Source organism: Tachypleus tridentatus, chromosome 13 (assembly GCF_004210375.1).
Source record: "Tachypleus tridentatus isolate NWPU-2018 chromosome 13, ASM421037v1, whole genome shotgun sequence".
NCBI lineage: Eukaryota > Metazoa > Arthropoda > Merostomata > Xiphosura > Limulidae > Tachypleus > Tachypleus tridentatus.
The window spans coordinates 17,822,031-17,834,618 of record NC_134837.1 but is presented as its reverse complement, the minus strand read 5'-3'; the positions used below and the strand labels follow the sequence as shown (position 1 = coordinate 17,834,618).

The 12,588-nt window shown below is 33.5% G+C and overlaps 1 protein-coding gene across 1 annotated transcript in view; it reads left to right on the top strand.

Annotated features, from left to right (window-relative positions):
• The window catches only part of LOC143238996 (neural cell adhesion molecule 2-like), a 414,991-nt gene that overhangs the window by 35,047 nt on the left and 367,356 nt on the right, over positions 1 to 12,588 (top strand). The gene's annotated exons all lie outside the window — the stretch shown is intronic.

The window sequence follows — 12,588 nt, the reverse complement described above, 5'->3', positions numbered from 1 at the left end:
TTAGTGATAACTTCATGACAGAAAGCAAGTGTTACCTTCTCTGGACTGACATACTAGAAACAGGCTTTGATACCTTTTCTGAGAAGAACACAGCCTAATAAATCAACTTCTCGCTTTAGAAATTTTTAATATCTGAATATTGTTTTTGAATACATTTTTAAAAATAAAAATTTGAGCTTTAAGGTACAAAAAAACTAGCAAATTGTGAAAAAGAAATTAAAATAAATAAATAATATGTTATTGAATTTATTGGAAAGGAAGCTTAGGTTCTATTTCACGTAACTAAGGTAGCTGCTGCCCTCTCTCGATAGACGAAAAAAGTTTGAAATGTAAGAACTAGGAAGACCGTTGAAGGCCCCCTAGTGGAACAGCGATATGTCTGCGACTTTTGATACTAAAATCAGGGTTTCGATACCCGTGGTGGGCGGAACACAGATAGCCAACTTGTGCTTACTTACAAACAAACGAGACCGTTGAAGAATCCATGTTAAAAAAAGTTTATTTTAGAGCGCTATTGGATTATGATGAAAGTCAGAATATTTTTTAAACACTTATCTCTAACTGCAGATATAAATAAAGCAGTTTCAGCGTTATTAGACTACAAACTTATCGCTGAGCTATCGAGGGAGGGTGGGTTATTGTCTGTCTATTAATTCGCTGGCTATTCTGTCGATCATTCATAAATATCGCATATCGCTGTCTCATTTTAGCGTCACTATAATCCACATGACCGTTATGAAATCACACTTGTTGGAAAATAGACCACTTTCATATCTATATTACACAGGAAGAGTCACTCAGCAGAGTTATATTAGTTGTGTAACCGATTTCTTCAAGAAATGCAATCTTGAATAAAAAAGGAGACATATCTACCGGGTACGTTTTGCTCTAATGTTGCTGACCAGAGTTGTTAATCTTACTTATTTTGTAGAAGCTGATGCCAAGTGTAATTTCTAATATTTTTGTTTTCTTGTTAACAATCTTAATTATAAAAGCATCTAGATATTTTACACATCGATGCAGAGAAGTCCCGGATGAATGTGAAGCTTCACATTAGGATAAAACCAATGTCCTAAAATTAATTTTTGAAACTTCAAGAAATACTGTATGGAATTTTATTTTATTAGATACAATGACAAGGATGGCCTGGCATGGCCAAGCGCGTAAGGCGTGCGACTCCTAAACCGAGGGTCGCGGGTTCGCGCCTGCGTCGCGCTAAACATGCTCGCCCTCCCAGCCGTGAGGGTGTATAATGTGACGGTCAATCCCACTATTCGTTGGTACAACAGTAGCCCAAGAGTTGGCGGTGGGTGGTGATGACTAGCTGCCTTCCCTCTAGTCTTACACTGCTAAATTAGGGACGGCTAGCACAGATAGCCATCGAGTAGCTTTGTGCGAAATTCCAAAACAAACAATGACAAGGTGGACATTAAGCGTTGTGTTACATTAAGAGGAGAGTTATATGAGGTTTATACTACGTCCTTTTGTTACGTGAACACTCGAGCCAGCTATATAAATTGTGGTTATGTGTTGCTCTTTATAAAAAATATATTCGATTATTTAAATGTGTAATACATTAAAATCATGGATAAAGTGTAAATTATTGATGCTTAATTTAACACTTAAATCTACAATTATTTTATAGCATAGGCTAGAAATTTAAAAACTACAAGGGCACTGTAATATGCTATTACTTTTACAACAAAGAAAAACTTAATTTACACTTCTGTAGATAACAACTATGGTGCTTCAGTAATTAGTCAAATAATTTTAATTATTATGGCTATCAGTATTTCGCTTACAAGCCTGATGACATGGTGTTACCATTCAAGTTTTTGGTCAATGTAGGAAGCTTGCCCTCATTATAAAGTAATGTTGTTGTTTGAGAACACTCGTAAACGTTAATGCGGGCTTTTAAATTATTTTCATATATTATCCAATAGATGGCAGCACAAAGAACTTTATCTTTGGTTCGTTTGTTTTGAAAACTACGTAAAGCTATTCGAGGGTTATCTATGCAAAGAGGGTTATCTATCTATGATAGATCAGACCGATCTTGGGCTGGTTTTTCAATGAAAAGGCGAGGATAATCGGTAATGAGGATTCGAAGTCAATCTACATAACCACCAGGCCTCTCAACTTCCATTCTTTTTGGAAGAAGCGACTGCTGTCTGACTCTCAACAACAGCACGTACTTTCTTTTAGAACGTAATATGTCATGAATGTTTTTTGTGAGTTGGTATATTTATTAATCTGATTGGGAAAATATTCTGACGGTTCGTGATAGTTGTATTGAAATGCACACTGGTAGTAAAGTAGTTGGATATCGTTACGACTGTCTGAGTTCATATGGTGCTTGAACATCAAACATATTTACAGAACTCTTTTCGTTGGTTACCGGTTAATTTTGTTAAAAACACTTTCTATAGATAATATTATGTTTCTTACAATTAACAAGAAGTTTATTAATTTTACAAAAGTCAACACATTATTTCGATAACAACAATAAAAACGAGATAAATGTATGTTTTATGTTACATGTTCACCAGTCACGTTATGATGTATGGCCTTAGCACTGCTAAGATTTGTAGCAAGACGGAAATCATTACGACAACTGTAGTAACTCTTAACAGTTGCAAGAACTGTGTCTCGTTAGAGTTATTGTTCTGACTCGGTTACTAGCACAAGAACAGTTTTCTACTAGGATCATTATGTAAAGCAGTACCGTCTACAATAACGTGCCCATTAGGACTACTGAAGAACATTTATTTACTAGAATCATTGTAACAACCCGGTAACCATTACAAGAACAGTTGGTCATTAGAACCATTGCAGTAACTTGGTAACTATGATATGAGTAGTAACTAGTTAGGAACATTGTGGTGATTCAGAAACCAAGATCATTGTTGTAATTATTCAAAAACCATCAGGAGAACAACTGCCCATTAATGACATTGTAGTAATTTGGAAAACATCAGGAGAACAACTGCTCATTAATGACATTGTAGTAATTTGGAAACCATCAGGAGAACAACTGCTCATTAATGACATTGTAGTAATTTGGAAACCATCAGGAGAACAACTGCTCATTAATGACATTGTAGTAATTTGGAAACCATCAGGAAAACAACTGTCCATTAATGACATTGTAGTAATTTGGAAACCACCAGGAGAATAACTGTCCATTAATGACATTGTAGTAATTTGGAAACCATCAGGAGAACAACTGCTCATTAATGACATTGTAGTAATTTGGAAACCACCAGGAAAACAACTGTCCATTAATGACATTGTAGTAATTTGGAAACCATCAGGAGAACAACTGCTCATTAATGACATTGTAGTAATTTGGAAACCATCAGGAGAACAACTGCCCATTAATGACATTGTAGTAATTTGGAAACCACCAGGAAAACAACTGTCCATTAATGACATTGTAGTAATTTGGAAACCACCAGAAGAATAACTGTCCATTAATGACATTGTAGTAATTTGGAAACCATCAGGAGAACAACTGCTCATTAATGACATTGTAGTAACTTGGAAACCATCAGGAGAACAATTGCTCACTAAATTAACTGTAGTAATTTTGATAGATCAGTTTCCCATTAAGAACACTATAGCAATTCGGAAACAATTATGAAAACAGTCGCCCATTAATATCAGTGATGAAATTATTCATAAGCCATCAGTAGAACGGTTGTCCACTAAGATGATTGTAATAATTCGGAAACCATCATGAGAAGTGTTGTTTCTTTCAGTAGTAATCTCTGCCTGTACGGACTAAATTAAACGTGTGTGAAACAGACACTGAAACTCTAGTCAAAAGCTGACATACCATTTTTAATAGTACCTGGTGCTTAGGCTCAACTATTTTCTTCCTTGCTGCTTGCCACAAGTTATTTTTAATTTTATTCCAATAGTACAAAATAAGAACCTGTTGAAAACGCGCAGATCTCCGTTTTGGTAAATGGAAAAACAACAACAAACAAACTTATAACATTCTAAACTCTGATCATTAATCTTTATTGCAGCTTTGAATACGATTCTACTTTATTTAGGTCCGGCATGGCCAAGCCTGTTGAGGCGTTCGACTCGTAATCTGAGGTCGCGGGTTCGAATCTCCATCACACTAAACATGCTTTCAGCCGTGGAGGCGTTATAATATGACGGTCAATCCCACTATTCTTTGGTAAAAGAGTAGTTCAAGGGTTGGCGGTGGGTGGTGATGACTAGCTGCCTTCCCTCTGGTCTTAAACTGCTAAATTAGGGACGGCTAGCGCAGATAGCCCTCGTGTAACTTTGCGCGAAATTAAAAACAAACAAATCTATTTTATTTATTTTAAAACTTAAAGTTTGCTTCTGAAAATCAATACCTTAAATTGATTAATATCAAGTAACAATAATTCAGTTAGTTTCGAATAAGAAAGTATCTGATTAAAAACATAAAACAAAAAACTATATGCGAAAATTCCTTTAAGTGTTTAATTTTTTCTAATTTAATGCAAAGTTATGCAAGGGCTATCTGCGCTGACCGTGCATAATTTTCGACTGGGAGATCAGATTGAAAGCCTTCTAGTTAACACCAACCAGTGACAGCTCTTGGGCTATTGTAATAAAATAGTATAATTTGACTGCTACCTTTATAACGCACCCGCAACTTCAATCATGAACCTTTGGAGTCAGAGTTTCGCACACTTACTTTTAGGTCGTCTAATCTCGTTTAAAACATCTCATGTGAAGTCTCAAAGGTTTCCAACATCAAGCTTATTTCTCGCATATTACTTTAGTTCTTCAAGATTTCATTTTGAAAATGATCTAGTTTCTAATAATCTATGATTATTTAAGTTTACTCCTTTATTACGTGCCTCGCATGGCCACGTGGTTAAGGCACTCGACTCGAAATTCAAGAGCCGCAGATTTGAATCTCCGTCTCAATAAACATGCTCACTCTTGCAATCGTGGAGACGTTATAATGTTATGGTCAATCCCCTATTTGTTAGTTAAAAAAATAAACCAAGAGTTGGCGGTGGGTTGTGATGACTATCTGCCTCCCCATATTTTTCCTACTAAATTAGGTACGATCAACGCAGATAGCTTTGCGCACAACTAAAACAAACAAACTTTATTACGTTTTTGCTTTATTACACATTTTTGTTAGAATTTATGAAAATAAAAAATTACCAAGTTAGAATAATTGCCTATATTTTTTTTGTAGATCATGCAACATAAAAGGTAACAGGTCTGACGAAATGTTTCACAGTTTAAAAAAAAAATATGTAGGAACAATATAAAGAACATCCTTTCCATCTTGAACACTCACGTTTTGTCGTACGGAAGGATGGCAAAACTAGACTTATTTGTCTTGGAAATGGATCGGGTCTTCCTGTTCCTAACGTCAAGTAATGGTCTTCCTTTTCTTGTTTTTAACTTGAGGTTTTTTTTTCACCCATTTAACGTTTTTCTAAGATAACGTTAGCTATGTGTAACGATAGGAAAGAAAGAATGGGATTAATATGTCCTCTATAAGATAAGACAGTTATACTGTGGTAGTGAAGAACTAATACACTCCTTAAGATAAGACTAGTTGCACATAACCATCATGAATAAGAAGGGAATTCGTTGAAAGCGAGTACGGTGTGAATAAGTTATACACAAGGCTAATAAAACATGAAATATCTCGTACGGTCCACTGATTTCAACCGTCGAGGTAATACCTACTTTGTGATCAAGTATTTAAGTAAAAGCTTTATGATAGGATGTGATAAGGTAAAGGTAAGTACTATAGGTCTTTCATTAGTGGAAGAAGCTCGAATCATGTCCACGTATTTGAGCCAAGCTCAACTAATCAGATGTAACGATCGTTTGATACTACTGGCTTATAAAGATATTGTGTTAAATTATTTCATTTGTGTTCGTCCAGTGACTATTATAAGAAATGATTATCGTTGTATTAATTTATTTAGCTCACGTCTCGTGACGTCACTACAATAAACTGTTGGTTAACTTATTCAGTGCACATACCATTGGTTAACGTAGTTGATGTACATCTCCTGACGTCACTACAATAAACCACTGGCTAACTTGCTTATTACACGTCTCGTGATTTTACTATAGGAAACCGTTTTCTAATTCACTTATATTTGATACAATATTCATGTAATCACTAAAAGATGCAAACTTTGGTGGATATAATCCTCGTGACATTACATACCAGCATTGACATAACCTTGTGACGTCATTGAATTACATACCAGCATTGACATAACCTTGTGACGTCATTGATTTATTTCCAAGTCTTTACAAACAATTAAACTTTTTATCTTTGGTTTAGGTGCACAAATATAGGTAGTCTTCAGACCAAATAACAACTGGCTTAAATAAGATAAAACAACTAGAAGACAACCATATATATATATAAACATGTTATTATATGTTAATATTATAGGGGTTATTAACTTAGTTTTCTGAACATAATCAGTTGTTACAAGATATCGGATTAATATAACAGTTTATTATGAAAGTTTCAAATCCATTCATACACACGTACATACATATGGACATTTACTAATTAATATATCTACAACACTATTCATACACACGTACATACATATGGACATTTACTAATTAATATATCTACGACACTATTCATACTCACGTACATACATATGGACATTTACTAATTAATATATCTACAACACTATTCATACACACGTACATACATATGGACATTTACTAATTAATATATCTACAACACTATTCATACACACGTACATACATATGGACATTTACTAATTAATATATCTACGACACTATTCATACACACGTACATACATATGGACATTTACTAATTAATATATCTACAACACTATTCATACACACGTACATACATATGGACATTTACTAATTAATATATCTACAACACTCATGTTAACACAGTTTAGTCAGCGAATACCGAAGAAATGAAACTTGCTTCCAAAATATTTTTAATCTGTAATACAAGTTGATAATGTATAAGGGACTGCAAGTTCTGAGTATTGTAGGGTCTTTTTCACTTAATAATAGGCAAATTATCACTGCACCAACACCTTAACAGAACTGAGATATGTATTATCATTCAGCTAATTTTCCGCATATATATTTAAATTTTTATTTGTTGAATAAATACTCATGTTCATAATTTATGTTGAAAAATATAGTGTTTCTGTATTCATCATATCCAGTTTCAAGACGTGTTCACAAATACTCATGTTCATAATTTATGTTGAAAAATATAGTGTTTCTGTATTCATCATATCCAGTTTCAAGACGTGTTCACAAATACTCATGTTCATAATTTATGTTGAAAAATATAGTGTTTCTGTATTCATCATATCCAGTTTCAAGACGTGTTCACAAATACTCATGTTCATAATTTATGTTGAAAAATATAGTGTTTCTATATTCATCATATCCAGTTTCAAGACGTGTTCAAATTCCTTGTAAGAAACAACAACAATAATATATCTGGTAATAGTAAAATCAATTTCACTTCTTACAATGATCGCAGTTAACGAACCTTTATCTCGTGTCTAAAAAGTCAAGCTTTTTAACAAATAATTTCCTGTCGAGCAAATTTTATATACTTTATCTTTACAGAAATTACGATTTTCACGAAAGAAAGAACAAAAAATGAGAGAGATTGCATGCAGTTTTACAGCGTAATATAATTACTCTAGTCTCGACAATGTTGAATATTCATCTTACAATGATTGTTTCTCTATGAATCTCCAAGTCATGACTTCCTACAATCAAAGTTCTTCAGAAAAACTGCAACAAGGAAGATTTTTTCTAATAATGAACCTGAACTACAAGAGCTTATCTCTAAAAGAAAAAAAAAAATCAGACTGTTAGGAGAATTTATTATCTGCAGAGAGAAATACTTTATCTAACAATAAGCACACATCATAGAGCATAGAAAAAAATGACTGTTAAAAGCGTCTACTATTTGACAAGGATACTGACTGAAGTCATAGGGCGTATCTGTAAAAAAAAGACGATTATTAAAAATGTTTGCTATTTGACAAGGATATTGATAGAAATCATAGAGCATATAAAAAGGTATGAAATAGCGATTAAAGTTTGGTTAAACGTTTATTTCTGCTCTATGAAAATCAGTGCTATTTCGTGATTCCATTACAATATTTTGAAAACTTTTCTATTACATCCATGTCATCATCATGGTAATTTTATTTATATTAAATTAGTTGTTTCTTTATGAACAGTATTCATGTTTTCTGTGGACTTGTCAGTAATAAGAACAAAATATAAAGTAATATATGACATCACGAACAATATCCTATTTTTTAAGACTCGTTTATGACTTTTGTTTTCATGTAACCACCTTTCTTCATGATGACAATTATAAGAAAAATTAGAATAGCCACTTCACAATAATAATTCTAAGTGTTTATATCATGAAATGATATATTCTCTACTAGAGTACCCTAGTGGCACAGTGGAATATCTGTGGACTTATACTAGAAGTATAAGAAATCGGGTTTCGATACCCATGGTAGGCAGATCACAGATAACTCTTTGTGTAGTTTTGTGCATAAGAACAAACGAGCACCTGCGTTAGAATATAACGTTTTCTAATGTTAAAAAAATTTTAGAACTTTCGAATTCCCGTCACACCAAACATGCCTGTCATTTCAGCCGTTGGGGCGTTATAATGTGACGGTGAATCCCACTATTCTTTTGTAAAAGAGTAGCCCAAAAGTTGGCGGTGGGTGGTAATGAGTATCTGCCTTCCCTCTAGTCCTACACTGCTAAATTAGGGACGGCTAGCGCAGATAGCTCTCGTGCAGCTTTGCACGAAATTCATACTAAACCAAACCAATCTTACCTTATTTCAGTTTATTTCTGGAGATGTTTCCCTTCGAGATGTTGAGCAGTTGTGAGTCCTGTACAGATTGTGTTCTGTAAACGATTAATGAACATTAAAGCCGTGCAAGTTTGTTAAATGATAAACCCATCTGTTACTCCTGACACAAAACAAAAATTTACCTGTTTGTTTCAGATTAGAGATTGCATACATGTTTAGCTAAATTTAAACTAGTTTTTATCACCAAGATAAGCAAATCGATCGTGTTTTATATAACATCATAAAAAAGGAATACAAATCTTCTGAAAACGTCACAGTAACAAACTAATTTGTACTTGTTAAAGCACTTCGAGAATAAGTCGACCATTAGTACTATTTGCAGAATATAAAAACACTGATAACATCATATATCCGAATAAATGGTTTGTTTTAAGATTATGTGCCATTTAAATTGTTGAAAAAATTCCACCATTGGCCTGTGCTGCCAGTACTTTGAGACCAGTGCTTTATTAACACATTACATTAAAACCTGTTAGATCATTTAAATGACTCCAGCAGCTTCTTTCTCAGGTAAATAATTTCTGCATGAATTTGATGAGTGTTTGGAATCATTATCTTCTAGGTAGTAGAGTCCTTTATTAACCATATGTAAACCAGTGGCTATACCATGGTGGATAAGTATCTGATGGTACTTAAGCTGGTCTATTAATCCATCGATTTTACAAATAATTTCTATCGCAGGAAAACACCCACAAGTCATCAAACTGCCTACTACATGCTTCATAGCAGGTGCTATGCATTGAAATAAGTAACTTTAATTTTCTTTCGCCAAACGCATAACCTATGCTTGGAACCAAATGTTCTTAAGTATCTGATGGTACTTAAGCTGGTCTATTAATCCATCGATTTTACAAATAATTTCTATCGCAGGAAAACACCCACAAGTCATCAAACTGCCTACTACATGCTTCATAGCAGGTGCTATGCATTGAAATAAGTAACTTTAATTTTCTTTCGCCAAACGCATAACCTATGCTTGGAACCAAATGTTTCAAATTTGGACTCATCCGTCCATAACACTTCTTTCTAATCATCAACAATCTAGTTTTTGTGCTTTAGAGCAAATTTCAGTCTCTTGACAATATTTGATGATCAAAGTAAAAGCTTTTTTAAAATTCTACACAACCAAATACTATATTATTGTTCAGTCTTCTTGGTACAATAAATCTGGACATTTTTCATTCATTTACTACATGGTTGTTTATCTCATGGTTGAGATCAGTGACAGTCTTTCTTCTGTCCTGAAGGCTGCATAAACAAAGGTACTTAACATCAGTATCATTGACTCCAGGAGTTCTGGCTCTTCCTTTCCTATTTTCAAATCTACCTGTCTCGGTCTCATGATCTAGGAGTACTTGATAGTGTTTGGAGATATTTCAAGTCTGCAGCAATTTGTCTGAGAGTCCAACTTGTCTGAGAGTCCAACAAGCATTACGTGAAGCTTTTGTGTAAACTCTCTGTTCTACTCACACTTCTTTATGCTTTGTGAGCTGTGGCATGAAAACAAAACTTAATGTACATGTAAAACATTGTCTTTATCAAGGTGTGTTTGTGGAGTCCTGTTAAATCTATTTATTCTAGCATATACCGATACCATATGCTAGCTTCTTTCTATATTGTTAAGACTATATGATAAGTTTTCTCACACTGGTTCATACAGTTATAAGCAGGGGTCAGTGAAGCTGTAGGCTTAGATTTATATTGTTTAATGACATTTAAGGATTAGCCCCATATAACGGAAAGAATGACAACATATTTGTTTCTCTTAACACTCCTCCACATCAGTGTATATTTATTAACACTCCTCCACATCAGTGTATATTTATTAACACTCCTCCACATTAGAGTATATTTATTAACACTCCTCCACATCAGTGTATATTTACCAACACTCCTCCACATCAGTGTATATTTATTAACACTCCTCCACATTAGTGTATATTTAATAACACTCCTCCACATTAAAGCATATTTATTAACACTCCACCACATCAGTTATATTTATTAACACACATTAGAGTATATTTATTAACACTCTCCACGTCAGTGTATATTTATTAACACTCCTCCACATCAGTGTATATTTATTAACACTCCTCCACATTAGAGTATATTTATTAACACTCTCCACGTCAGTGTATATTTATTAACACTCCTCCACATCAGTGTATATTTACCAACACTCCTCCACATCAGTGTATATTTATTAACACTCCTCCACATTAGTGTATATTTATTAACACTCCTCCACATCAGTGTATATTTACCAACACTCCTCCACATCAGTGTATATTTATTAACACTCCTCCACATTAGTGTATATTTAATAACACTCCTCCACATTAAAGCATATTTATTAACACTTCACCACATCAGTGTATATTTATTAACACTCCACCACATTAGTGTATATTTAATAACACTCCTCCACATTAGTGTACATTTATTAATACCCCTCCACATTAATGTATATTTATTAACACTCCACCACATCAGTGTATATTTATTAACACTCCTCAACATTAGTGTATATTTAATAACACTCCTCCACATTAAAGCATATTTATTAACACTCCTCCACATTAATGTATATTTATTAACACTCTTTCACATTAGTGTATATTTATTAACACTCCTCCACATCAGTGTATATTTATTAACACTCTCCACGTCAGTGTATATTTATTAACACTCTTCCACATTAGTGTATATTTATTAACACTCCTCCACATCAGTGTATATTTAATAACACTCTTCCACATTAGTGTATATTTATTAACACTCCTCCACATTAGTGTATATTTAATAACACTCCTCCACATTAAAGCATATTTATTAACACTCCACCACATCAGTGTATATTTATTAACACTCCACCACATTAGTGTATATTTATTAACACTCCACCACATCAGTGTATATTTATTAACACTCCTCCACATTAATGTATATTTATTAACACTCTTTCACATTAGTGTATATTTATTAACACTCTTCCACATCAGTGTATATTTATTAACACTCTCCACATCAGTGTATATTTATTAACACTCTTCCACATTAGTGTATATTTATTAACACTCCTCCACATCAGTGTATATTTATTAACACTCTTCCACATTAGTGTATATTTAATAACACTCCTCCACATTAAAGCATATTTATTAACACTCCACCACATCAGTGTATATTTATTAACACTCCTCCACATTAGTGTATATTTATTAACACTCCTCCACATCAGTGTATATTTACCAACACTCCTCCACATCAGTGTATATTTATTAACACTCCTCCACATTAGTGTATATTTATTAACACTCCTCCACATTAGTGTATATTTATTAACACTCCACCACATCAGTGTATATTTATTAACACTCCACCACATTAGTGTATATTTAATAACACTCCTCCACATTAGTGTATATTTATTAACACTCCTCCACATTAGTGTATATTTATTAACACTCCACCACATCAGTGTATATTTATTAACACTCCTCCACATCAGTGTATATTTATTAACACTCCTCCACATTAGTGTATATTTATTAACACTCCTCCACATTAGTGTATATTTATTAACACTCCTCCACATCAGTGTATATTTATTAACACTCCTCCACATCAGTGTATATTTATTAACACTCTCCACGTCA